This window comes from Schistosoma haematobium, assembly GCF_000699445.3.
Source record: "Schistosoma haematobium chromosome Unknown HiC_scaffold_366, whole genome shotgun sequence".
NCBI lineage: Eukaryota > Metazoa > Platyhelminthes > Trematoda > Strigeidida > Schistosomatidae > Schistosoma > Schistosoma haematobium.
Window position 1 is genome coordinate 23,707 of NW_026137097.1, and position 14,318 is coordinate 38,024.

Here is a 14,318-nt window from a genome sequence, read left to right on the forward strand (position 1 = left end):
ATCTATAAGATCTTACGTGGAAGTCACACCATCGACTACACCAACTCACTGTATCGTATCAATTACCAATACATGATGTAGAACAAGGTTAGGCTAGAGAAAGAACAATATATTTAATATGAATAGAAGATATAAAGTAACATTGAGATGGATTACGCCTGCATGGCCGAGCCATGCCATACGATCAACTCCAGTCCATTCAATTCATTGTTCGCGCCTTCTCCATCGTTAGGTATTTCTCCGCGTTAAATATTGAATATCTATTTCCTGAGTAGTCTCGTGTTCACAGCTTTGTGGATTGTGTGGCTATTGTCCAATGCCACTACACTACTCTCCCACCAGAATCAACGTGATGTTGGTTCGAGACCAAATTGGATGGGATCGTCGCGCGCCGGAGGTTACCAAGGATAATAAAGATCCTCCGGTATTGATAAGCTGAAAGATAAATCAAAAAAGAAAGCGGCAGCATCTGGTCGGGAAATACATGTAATAATTTTAAAATATCTGCCTTCATGCTTAAAATGCTTGAAATGAAAATTTGGGTGAAGATTATTTGAGCTATAAAAAATGGGGTTACAATAATAATAATAATAAAACGATGCGTGTTAATAGCCGTTGGTTAATAACTTAACGTACAGGTAGTAAGTATATTGTGTTTAGAAATATTAAAGTAATGAATATTGTAGAAATGTTAATATTGGTATTAGTTTTGGTTTAAATTATGAAATCAAATAACGATTATGCCGGTAAGTTGTCCATATAAGTTGAATTCCAATTGCATCTGTATTAGTAGGCTAACTGAAGGAACAAAAGTATACCGTGGAGAAGAATTCCAACTAGTGTTCCTGTTAGTTTGATACGGTTTATTTAGTTACGGGGAGACTTACTCAACCTCATTTTTACTTGACTGTGATAGAATTTAGTAAGACTACTAATATACATGAATGGTTATCAAAACAAAATTTAAATACATGGGTGATAATTCTATGAATTTTGGACAGATAGCTAGGAACAAATCGTTAAACATGAGTGTATTCGTAAGAGACATGCTCTAGACTCAATGTTCTGATCTACAGAAGACTATTTATTTATATTTTATACTTGCTGGGCTGATTGGGCATACAAGTTAGTTGCAAGTATGCAGTTTATCATAAGGCGGAATACGATTAAATTGAGATATAGTGGTTATAAGTTATTAAAATCAGTTAGGCCTGTGTCATATTACGAAGTGATGTGGTACTGCAAGATGTATTTAGCTAAATAAGTTTTTACAAGATGATTAATAGTGAGTGGTACTCGTGTGATTATCAGAGAGAACATAAGTTGTAACCAGGGGGAGTACAATCCTAACTCATGTCTATGATAATGGCTTGAACCTTAGTCAGTGTTGAGGTAAATTGACATTGATGTTTTTGCAGTTTGCAGGAGATTTGCTCGACTGCTTATACTGATTATTTGCATGCATGATTGTGTCGCTAAACCATCAATTAGACTGACAAGGTTTTGAGATATTTACTGAATGAGCAACTGATAGAGAAAAACCTACTGTAATCATCTGTAGTGAATGAAGATAAAAGAAAAACAACACTAGTGATAATGATAAGTCAATTTGTTGACCGATTTCGTTAATAGTTTCATTAATTTTATCAATCATATTACGTGATTGTCAAGTCATGACAATGCTTTATGACGATATCCTGAAACTATAATGTTTAAACTAGTTATAGTGTTGAATGAGGATTAGCCAGTGAAAAATAGGTATTGTTGCTTTAGGTGATTCGAAATCATCAGAAATTTATAACGTTAAAGAATCCGAGACGCCTAATTTAATTATAACTTTCAGTTCAGGAAGATTCGTGTAGTGTTAATTCTAGTAGGCTACGGAGTTTTGATTTCAAACGTTTGTTTAGCCAACAGCTACCTAGGGATTTAGTTATTTCACTAGTGCAGTTGATAGTACCTAAATTTTTAATCTCATTACCTAAACTATGTTCGCATTTTAGGCTGCTACTATGATAAACCAATCCATACACCCAAATACGATTAGCAGCAACCATTATGATGGATTTATCGATAAATGTTAAAGGTGATTCAAATGATTTCTAAATTTAGAAGACATGAAGATATAGTGCAACGCATGTACGGGCCAGGTTAATATGCAGGTTGTTGACGTATATGACAATTTGAAAATAATGAACATGATCAGAAAGATAATTTTAAAGTTAAGACTGCTTATGAAACTTCAGGCAGGAATATGACGCGTTATAAACATTCCGTAAGATGTTAATGCATTTAGCCTAGGGACAATTACAAATATATGGCAAAAGCAACTAGAAAACATATACATGTTAGGTACAAAAAAAAATCATCCAGTAAAATAGTTGAACTCGCCTGGGTTATTTTAAAAATTAGATTCAGTGGACGATATATATAACGCCATTTGTGAGTAGTAATGATCCAAAAGCATCCAGAATAATACATGCAGTATGGCAATTAAATCCAGGGTGCCTGATGCTGTTGACGTTTTGGGACTCACTCTGATCAGAACAACTGAAGGAATCCAGATAATTTGTGTGTGTGCCATTGAATCAGCCATCTAAAATGACCTTAGGATTGCAGAAAACTTATGGCTGAAACTCACTGTATGTTTTTAGAGAAGTGTCATCATTGTTGTTTGGCAATGGAACTGAAAATTTGAAATTAGGCAGGCAGTGGTCGGAAGAAAAGATATTACAGGATAGTGTATAGTTTAAAACAGGATGAGGTAATAAGATAAGGAACACTGTATATTAGATCCAGGTAACTATTTAGTCCTTGCTCCATTGTTAGCCAATGTATATTTGCGTTATTTACTGGTCATATTTGCTAGAGCTTGATGCTTAAACAAGCCTATGTCGCTAAAGCATGTAACGCTATTAAAGCTTGTTAACGAACCATCAAAGCTAATTAGTTAATATAGACGACCAGTTTTTATTATCGAATGAGCTAGTAAGTTATGTGAACTAATAGATATAACATTACGATAATATATGTGACCATTAATCAAAGGACTATTAGAATAGTGGGTTTACAAAAATTAAATCCGATTGAGGTTAAGGTGGAAATAAGGATTAACAATATTAGGTTGCGTTTCTTTAGTTGGGCTCACCAATGTAGAACTATGGTCTACTATGATATTAGTACTGCTCTAATAATAGACCTAATCCTAAGTTTGTAGATTTGTCATGATATAACTGCCTAATCTATAAGATCTTACGTGGAAGTCACACCATCGACTACACCAACTCACTGTATCGTATCAATTACTAATACATGATGTAGAACAAGGTTAGCTAGAGAAAGAACAATATATTTAATATGAATAGAAGATATAAAGTAACATTGAGATGGACCACGCCTGCATGGCCGAGCCATGCCATACGATCAACTCCAGTCCATTCAATTCATTGTTCGCGCCTTCTCCATCGTTAGGTATTTCTCCGCGTTAAATATTGAATATCTATTTCCTGAGTAGTCTCGTGTTCACAGCTTTGTGGATTGTGTGGCTATTGTCCAATGCCACTACAACTCCTCTCTAGAAGTATCCTGAGTCGAAAAAGATTTAGGAGTCCTCTCACCCTGTGATTTGAAGTCCTACGCTAACTGTGACAGAAATCCCTTTCGAGCAAACCTTGTACTGACGATATTGCAGCACATTCTTGGCCAGTGTGACAGAAGAACTTTCCACATAATCTTCAACAGTTTTATCCGATCCCATTTACAGTACGGAAACATAGTATTTCCTCCTGACTCCAAAAGGATAAGGACACTCTGGAGCGTATCCGACGGCGAGCCAGGAAATCAGTTCGAGGACTCAAATTCAAACCTTATGAAGAGCGCTTCCAATCACTTGACCTTCTACCCATTAGAATATAGGCGTCTTAGAGGTGACTTTCTGATGGCTTACAGTATCCTCAACACTTTGGACATCCCCTAAACATCTACTTAGGCTTAGTCCCAATACAAACCTAAGGGGTAACACCCAGAAACTGAAGACACAATAGAGCAGAACGGACTGCAGACACAACCTCTACTCCTTAAGAGTTGTCAAATGCTGGAATTCACTGCCTACTGAACTAGTGTAAGCGACTTCTAGGAGTCCTTTAAGAGGAAACTCGACCTATTCTTTAGGACCAGGGACAACATCTTGTAATAATAATTATAATAATTTATTCTCAAATAACAGTTGTTACACGAATCATGCCAGTTTACAGGCAAAATCAAATTTCTACAAATGATACAATATCCACTGTAGTGAATTTCTCAGCAGGGTTGATAATTTATAAAATATGAAATGTAAATGGTTATTGTCAGTGTAACATTTGGCGCGCTTCATGATAGTGGAGCAAGTGACGTGCAACTGATGGTCAGGATAGTTCCATTGAAGGTGTGAGCTTCTAGAAATTGCAATCTTATATCGCTTTTCAATATCTGAGGTGGTTCAGCAAGGAGCAGAGAGTGTGGAATTATATGCAGTTATAAAATATAAAGCTAAAAAACAGTATTGTGGTAGACAGTTGGCTATCTCCATTTTTATTGAAGCTATTGGAGCCTTTTTGTCTGTATATCAGTTTTTTATAGATTTTATAGGGTCTTCAGTAGACTTCGTGTATCAGTAAATTGTGTAGTTCGCTTGTAATAGGATTACTGTAGGAAGTAAAACCAATTCAACGTTCTAAACACGATTTAATAAGGTATTTTGCATGATAAATCAGCATCAATACCATAAGTTCGTGATATCCCGCTTGACCATAAGGAGTCGCAATTAAACAAAATGTGCTGCCCTACAGACATGGGCGGATTGAAGTTATCTCCCCACCATCATGTTTGCTGGTCAGTAACGCCACCTCCCTCCTTTTGCGATTTTAGGCTCTCTTACGTTTGTGGTTAGTATGAATACTGCTTTAATCAAAGCCCATGGTTGAGATACAATTTAGTTAATTTCACTTTATCTAAGGCTACGGGATGTCCTAGTTGGTTCCTCCAGGGCTCAGTACCAGGACCCTTCTTCAGTCTTCAGTAATAAGGATAGTAGGTTGATGAACCTGTGTTAATCCTGACATTGCTTTCCAGTGAAGGTCCAGCTTTTCCTTGAAAGTATTCAATGATGGGGCTGATACCACTTGTTCGGGTAAGGCGTTCCAATGATTGACTACTCGATGAGAAAACGGGATCCCACTTTAAGTTTATTAGATCGTGGTTTATGAACCTTCTTGCTATAACCTCGGAGAATATTAGTGCTGTAGGGAGTAAAAAGATAAGACATATTAACACCCAAATCATAATTAAAGATACGAAATGCCAGTATAAGGTCACCTCGTGTCCTACGATACGACAAGGGGAAAAGATTTAGGCGTTTTAAGCGCTCATTGTAAGGAGTCTAGAAAGACCTTCACTAATTTCGTTCCCACACGCTGGACACGCTCAAGTGAGTTAGTATCATTTACCAGACACAGGCTAGCTGCTTGGATACAGTATTCTAAAATGTGGTCTAATATATATGGGATATAAAATTCGAAACGTTTCCTCGTCAAAAGACTTGAACGCTCGGCGAAGTGACCATAACGCACGAAAACCTTTGACAGCGGCTGCTTTGTAATGCGCAGTTGTTTTTAAATCATGACTCAATATTACTCCTAAGTCCTTATGCTCTTGAACGCATGGAAGAGGTTTACCCTCAATAGTGTAATGGCAACTACTACCGTGACCGATGTGCATTACCACACTCTTCCTAGCATTGATTTCTAAGCCCCACTCTCGAGCCCATCTAACTAAATCGTCCAAGTCAGCTTGAAGATCCACATGATCAGCCGCACTTTTTATTGTTCTCCAGATTTTTACGTCATCCGCAAACAATAATGTCGACGACCTAAGTAACAGTGGTAACTCATTAACGTAGAGAAGGAAGAGCAGGGGGCCTAAGATGGTGCCTTGGGGTACACCACTTCTGACCGGCTTCCAATCGGATAGCGTTCGATTGACCCTAACTCTCTGTCTGCGGTCACATAAGAAATTTCCTATCCACTCCTGTACAGAACCTATTATTCCGAAGCTCGTGAGCTTCTGCAAAAGACCTACGTGTGAAACCTTGTCAAACGCTTTGCTAAAATCTATGAATATCACGTCGACAGACAGACCGTTACCTAGGGCTGCTGTCTAATCCTCCCTCGCAATAAGCAGTTAGTCAAGCATGAACGCTTGTTACGAAATCCGTGTTGCTCAGGAGCTAACAGATTGTGTAAATCTATGAGGCTTAGCAACCTAACCCGAATTATCTTTTCGAGTAACTTAACGACTATGCTAGTTAGACAGACAGGCCGGTAGTTAAATACAATCTGTCTCTGACCGTCCTTAAATATAGAGCTGACTACAGCGTCCTTCCAATCTCTAGGGAGTTGAGCGAGGAGAGGGAAATGTTGAAGAGTGTCATAAGCGGTTTTGAAATGATGTTCGCAAGAGATGACAGCAACAGTGGATGTAACCCGTCCCCTGAAACCTCTTCTGGTAGTACATTCCTTACCACAGACTCCACTAACTGCAGGTCATGTGCATGTCTTCTAGCAGGGTCGTTGTCTTTCGACTCCTCTAGATTCCAAATAATTAAGCTAGGAAGGGGTTTAGCTTCATTTGAAACTGTGTTCACAGCTTTCGACCGTGACGTTAGATCCTGTATTTTAACTACTGGTATCTTACGATTAGTTTTTATTTTAACAGAGTCCTGGGAGTCAAGCGAATGACTCACAACAATGTCAGACGAAGCTTTACTATGGGACTTTGGCGGATTGGTCTGAGAGTCCACCAAGGACTTACCAAGTAAATAGTCATTAGTTTTAGCTATCTTTCCTACTCTTCTGCGTTTTCGCGTCATCCATTTTCCATCAGTCGAAACGTCTACATTAGCACAACTCGGGACAGTAATTGTTTTATCTGGGTCACCGGTTGCTGTAGCAATATGGCCACCAACGTCTAATGACGTGTCACTCACTGATCGTTCTCGGGGTTGAACGTTTAACTGCGGGGTTGCACAGGCAGATGTCTGGCTTGCGCCGCGATAGCACTTACGACACTAACGCAATCTTCGCCATCAGTACCAATGTTATCAGTACAGCCCTCATCAACCTTCTTATTAGCCAACACCAGGAGACTAATTGCTTCCTGATAAGCAAAGCTTTGCTGGAGCAACAAAAACTACAAAGCCAATGAGAGTTGGGCTTTGAACACCTTTTATATGCAGTGGGGCTTAGTCGGGTGCACATCTTATGGAACCACTTATTACACTCATAACATTGCATCCCTTCATCCACGGGAAATAAGCAGTATGGTTGTCCACATTTATGAGCAGACCTAGCCATCTTGAAAATCAACTAGAACGGTGACAAAAACAGTATATGTAAAAGGATTTTCAAACCTTAACTAAATAAACCAAGTAAAAGTCGACCAAATATGCCTCGATGCAATAAATACACAGAAGCAAAATCGAAAAACTCAATAAAATATCACTTTAACTGGGGTAGATGCAATTAAAGTGTAAACAGTAGTTTTGATGCGTAATTTACGATCAAAACAGTTAATTAACTCAACGAGAAAAATACCACTGTCCTTTTAAATAGAGCGCGTTTATACTGGGCAGAGGGCGTTTATATAAATGATCTTCCACAACAGGTATCGTCAGACTTATTACTCTAGTACTTAAGAGTTGTAAAATGCTGGAATTCACTGTCGACTGAACTAGTCCAAGCTGACTTCACTGGAGCGGAAACCTGAATTTCCCAAAAGACTAACGATAACATCTTATTATGACTTACCAATTTCATTTTTTCGTCCAGTATCTTTAAAATACCAAGATTTCCATCTGGAGGTTTACGTGATCCACTGGTACTTCACACAGAGAACCTATAAGCGAAAGCTTTTTCTATTCCGTTCACAGCCATCTGAACTATTTAAACCATTCCTTTCTGTTTTACATGCTTTGAAAGAAGAAGAGTTAGCCTTGCATGCAATGAACCTACAAGATGACTCATAAGATCATTTTGTAAACTAGCCTTACTTTCTGTACATAACCCGAGAATTTTAATTTTCAAATAGACGACTGATGGCTTCCATCCATGTTCTCTCTCTTGGTGTGAAGTTCTCGATTAAGATTGTGTGTGTGTGGTTTCAGGTATTCTTTGTCTTTCAGTGACTGATGATTTCACGTGTTGCAGTTGGGTGTAAACGCGTTCGTTAATTCATTATTAGGTATGTGACCACTTATTTCAAAATGTAGCCATATAGTAATCATGAAGCCTCTGGAGAAAGTAAAAACAATTTTTATACGACTATATATTCACAAGTAAAAGAGATAAAATCAAAAATTAATAAAATTCGAAGAAAAACGTTTCTACGTAAGTGGTACGTTGTCTTATTATTAATAATAGTGTGGAAGATGATCTCTTCGGTGTGTTCCTTAGAAACATGGAACGGTCAAGTCCAAAGCTTCTGAAGACGGCCTTCGATGCTGCTTCACAGTTCGAAATTGTGAGGAAAATATGTAATGAGCGTCACAAAGTTATCTGTGATAATAAATATAAAAGCGCTTGGGGTTAATAAAGGTTCAGAGAAAAGTTCAGTATGGATGATCAGCGCTTTTTACTTTTGTCTACCGTATACTTCGTATGCAATCAATTGTATTGATCCTATCTACTAAAATCGGGATTGTTCGCTTTTCATTTGCCGAGTGGTCGTCTTTTAAATACTGCATTTGAAAAACTTTGGTATTTTAACTACATAATGAGGTCAGTTTCAGCGTTTTTAATCTGAGGAAACATCAGGATACCTTGATTTGAACGTCATATTCTTATTGTGACTCATTCGACAAATAACATAACAAATATCAATCCGCAGCGTTCAAGCTGTTTTTATTGTTGAGAGATCGAAGATAAATGCATGCAAATTATTGCGTAAACTGATGATGGAACTTGTGATAGATTCATGAGAATATGTGTATAGAATTTTGAAAAATTGTCTATCTGGGGAGGCATAAGACTAATGAAACGAGTGAACTAATAAAAAGCTTGAGCGGATAATATGAATAAAAAGTTAGTAATAACAGTAATGCAAATCAAATAACAAGAGGATACAGGAGTAGTACGGCGTTGAGTCGCGGTTGATTATGATCACCACTACAAGAGGACTACATGCCGGTTAATAGATAAGATATCAGTAGGAAGTTGATATCTGTAGTCGAGATGTATTTGTTGACGATCTCGGATATCAAAAGAATACCGAGATCGTGACAGGTTATAAGTGTGGTTACTGAGCGTAACCGAGTTCGTGAAAGGTCACAATCAACAGTTGAACAAACAAGTACTGTAGAACAATCACTGGTACAATTGGTTATATTATTAATCTCTCGATAAAAGTAGGTCCCTACACAGGTTTGGGTGAGTTTGGTGGGAGGACTTTGTGCCCACTGCCCTTAAGATGCTTGATAACTGGATAAGGATAAGACTTGAAAGTTTCATTAAAACTCTTTGTTCAGCACTGCAAGCTGAGCTCTTATCGCTTTCATATTCCATATGCGACAGTGATAAATTTCCGATAGGTTTATCCAATCTTTAACTTGGTTACAGTAAACCGCACTTGGAAACTAAACAGTGAACTTGTAGCGGTGAATGAATATCCATGATAAATGGCGCTGCAACGATTTGACATTGGTCATATCCTCACCAATTTAACTGGATGCACTAGCCCAAGACACCCAGTCACACATCTGCACCAGATTGGGAGTGGGTGCTTCGCTCCGCAGCCCTTGCAACCACAAACCAGCTTAGATCAAACGCTTTCCAACACAAGGACGTGCTTTCAAATCTAGCTGCGAACTCATTTATTCCTGAATTTTGAATTGACTGGGTTGAAATCCTTCAATTACCAAGGTGCTGCAGATAAAAGCGTTAACAAGCGCCGAACATCTGTGGTATACTAAAGCTTGTTGGGTCGTTTGGCGTGGGTAATAAATTTCTAGAATGAATGTGGAAATAGTAGAACCTGAATCCTTACTTTTATTTGCAGTACGCAGCACGCGTTTATATGAAACATGGCGTCAATTGAAATATTGATTTACTTGTAAATCTTCTTAGTTTAGCTATTCAACAATTATTTCTTTTAAAACAGCAGTCAAATGTAGCCTTTACCTAATTAAAAGTTTGAAATGATTTCCAAATATGATTTTAATTGTAAAACCGTATACGTTGTTTGGGATAACCGCTTTCTATAATGTGTTCTGGCTCTTCTATAGCACACGCAACAACAAATGGAGAAGTAAACGGCCAGTGTAGCAGCAGCCTCAGCAGCATTAGGTCCAACATACGCAAATAGAAAATCAAGATTCTCCGATACAATACAGCATGCGCCTATCCATTCACTTTTGACGGAGATTTGGGAGACGTAAAAACCTTTATATATCTGTGCAGCATCATTGGCGAACACGATGGATCTGATACAAAATGTGGAGGTGCGAATCGGCAAAGCAAGAGCAGCATATCGACAACTGAAGAACATCCGGAACTCAAAACGTCTATCAATCAACATCAAACTCAAAATTTTCAATACAAATGTCAAAACAGTTCTAATGTATTGGGTGAAAACTTGGAGAACTACGAAAGCCATCATCTAGATGATGTCTATTAACAGCTGTCTACAAAAATACTTTGAATCGATTGGCAAGACAGTAACAGCAACAACCTACTATGGGAGAGAACGAACCAGACCCCAATAGAATAAGGAATCAGAAAAAAACACTGGAAGTGGATAGGACAAATATTGAGGAAAGCGCTCAACTGCGTCACATGTCAAACGCTCACAAGGAACCCTCAAGACCAAAAGAAAAGAGGAAGAATTAAAAAACAGATTACGCCGAGAAATGGAGGCAGATATACATGAAAAGAACAGACAACAATTGGATAGAACTACAATGGAAGGTCCAGGAGAGAGTGAGTTGTAGAATGCTAGTCGGCGGCCTACGCTCCATTGAGGGTAACAAGGTAAGCAAGTAAGTAAAAACAAGAAGGAGTCGAATGAAACAGAAATCAAGTTGAACAGCTTAAGCAAAATTATGACTGAATGCTTAGTAGTTTGCTACAACCAAGATTAATACCAATTCTACGACCTGATACACAAAATGTTACCTTTCAATATGGATATAACTTGTGTGGCAACCACTATGATGACTCACATTAGTTGCTTGGTATGTTTAAAAATGAGAACAAAGTATCCACGTTAATTAAAGAGTGGTTTGCATTATATATTATTATAATCTTCGAAAATAACTAAGGAATTCTTTTGTATTTCGAGACAGTGTTAATTAGAATTCTTTATAGTTAGAAAATAGGCATAGTTGATTGATGTGAAGCACTGACATATTTGTGTTTTGTTTTTGCGGAACTGTGACCTGATAAATATCTTATTGTTATTATGGAATTCATTCATTTTATATGTGGTTATCAACATCAGATAGATCAGTCCATGTTAGTCTATATATGTTTGTTATTTGTGTATATAAGCAGCTTATATTGATAAACTCAGTCAACCTTCTTCATACTTCTGGATGAAAATGCTACTTTCTCAATTATCCAGACGACAGAAAATTTTATTATTTGTTCTTGTCATCAGTGTAGCTTGTGCAGCGATTGTTGGAATCGCATTATTCGTATATTTCTCGAAGAGACATTCATCTGGTATGTTTTTCAAAACTATTTCATTTTACTTATATCGTGACGATCTTGCTTTAGTTAGTTATTTGATGACATAACATGGTACATAAGATTAACTTTGACTGTATTGTTAGTTATTCGATTATTATGCGAATATTTCCTACTTCTTATTGTGTGTTTCTTGCAAGTTCGAACATCTGGTTAAACAGAGTTTAGTGAAACAAGTCAAACCACAAGAAAACTGATTTTTCTTGATTGTATTGTCACATTTCATTACGAATTAACATAGAATCCAATTTTCAAGTTATATACATTTACTTCGCATAGTGCTTGAAATTTAAAGGTGTCTAGTACTCAAATGTAAAAGGAATTTATATTTCAAAACACCAAGATTCTCTGTTTGGAATAACAAAGCGGAAATCATAGAAGATATGTGCTTCATCATGAAAATATATCCACAACACGTGTCTATTTGTCAGAAGACGATTTCATGTGTAGTGATGGTGGCCAGTATGAACAGGGATATACGTTGAGTCATTTCACCGATTGTTTAGGAACCTACTCATAACAAGTACACAGTGATGTTATGCTAAATGACAGATTGATTGAATTGAAGGAAATCATTATATTCGCCATGAGGTGAATTAAGGAACATAAAAGCTGTTGAAAGTAAAGACATATCGATCATAAAACACGATGGTCATAGATAAAACTATTAAAAACAAATATATATATATATAATATAAAGCTCGCCTATAAAACATAACATAATAATAATGAAAAGACACACTGAAAAACAGCAAATTGTTGACACACACTTCACACAAACACTGCCACATTGTTTTCTCCCAGTCAACTGAATCAGTCGTGAAGTGGCACACTCGTTTCTAGTGTTGATAGGGTGAACTATGTTATGCGGTACGGCAGTTGCTTCATTCGTGTCTTCACTTTGGCATTATGAATCCTGTTCAACAGAAGTGGTGAAGTGCTGATGATTCAACTGAACTGCTTTTTACCAGTAGTGATCAGTTGTTGATTACTCTAATTTGAGGTGTTCTTGAAAACGCTCAGAGATGCTGGTAGTTTCAGTGCTCGGACTGTTCACGTTTAACTCGATAAATATAAACTAGCATGAATCGCCTAGCATTCAAAGAAATATTTATCAATGTCGCTTTGTTCATGAAACCTATTGATCACTGTAATGTTGCACTGTTTCAGTAAGCGTGCATCAAGTGACTCGTTTCACTCGATTCTCAACAAACCTCACTCTACAATTACATTTGTAGTTGGCTTTACATAGTTGCGTTTGTAAGTGATTGATAGAAAACCTATCTGACACATAATTCATGCATGATGATCTAGGTACGGACGGGGTGTATGTGTTGCGTCATCGTCTGTTTATTTCTAGTTTACATTACTTTTCTTCACTTTCCTTTTGCTCTAACTTCCCTTTTCGGATTCTGATCTCGTTTTACAACTTTTCTTTCGTGTTTGTGAATTTTTCACAGATTTAGTCGTTTAATATTGTTTCCGTACTTCCACGTCTACGTTTTTTTCTCTATATATATTCACCTCAATAATCTGATTACATTCAACCATTTTATCGCTTTCACTCGTTTTAAATATTTCTCTTGTCTTTGATTAAATAATTGAAGGATTTTTGGTGATTCGGTCAATGAATTTTACCCTACATTCCTAAATTTACATTACTTGTATTCATTCTCAGGGGCGTGAACTTTTCTGTGATAGTTTCGAGCAACACTCTTGTGACAAATACTCCCAACATGATTATCCGGATAATCTGCCGGTTGGAACAGATGATATCATCATGAAGATGTGTGAGTTTCATATATTTTGTTTAGTGGTTACATTTGTTCAAACTGGATCTATTTAAAAGTAGTTAACGTCGATTTGGTTTGTGCTCGTTTTGATTGAATCCAATGCTTTGTATTTATAAGTATGTGGTGGTTGTTGTTAAGAACTCGTCATTCGTTAGGCAACATACATATGGAATTACACAACCGGGTACATTTACTAATATATAAAAACGAAGGCTAGTTCTGAATTATACATCACCATGGGAGGTTGGTGTTGAATAAAACGAATAAGCAACGTGATACCGAAGTTACTAGTTTTCACGAGTCCAAAATAGATCCGGACATATTCAAACGAGTTTGTTGAAACTGAACAGTTTGCTTCATTGAAAGACGGCTAGAAAGATAGTATTAACATTTGGAACACAATTCATGAAGCGCTGCATTGGATCAATGCCGTTAATCACCATTCAAAACATTATATATTTGATACTTCAACCCACGTTTCATGTACAATTAACACTTCATGCACAAATCTAATCAGAATCAAGCTCAACAGTTCATCCAAGCACTTCATTGCTTTTATTCTGTTTATTATTCTGAATATTATTCATTTCGCATAAAACACGGTGTACTAAGCTAACCTATTTCATGCAGCTAGAAAAGAAAGAAAGAACAGTTGTCTGCACATTCAATAAAGACAGAACATTCGAAACCGAACAGTGGCTGGAATGTATCAAATAATTTGATGATGTCTTCTAGTGTTTTGTATTGT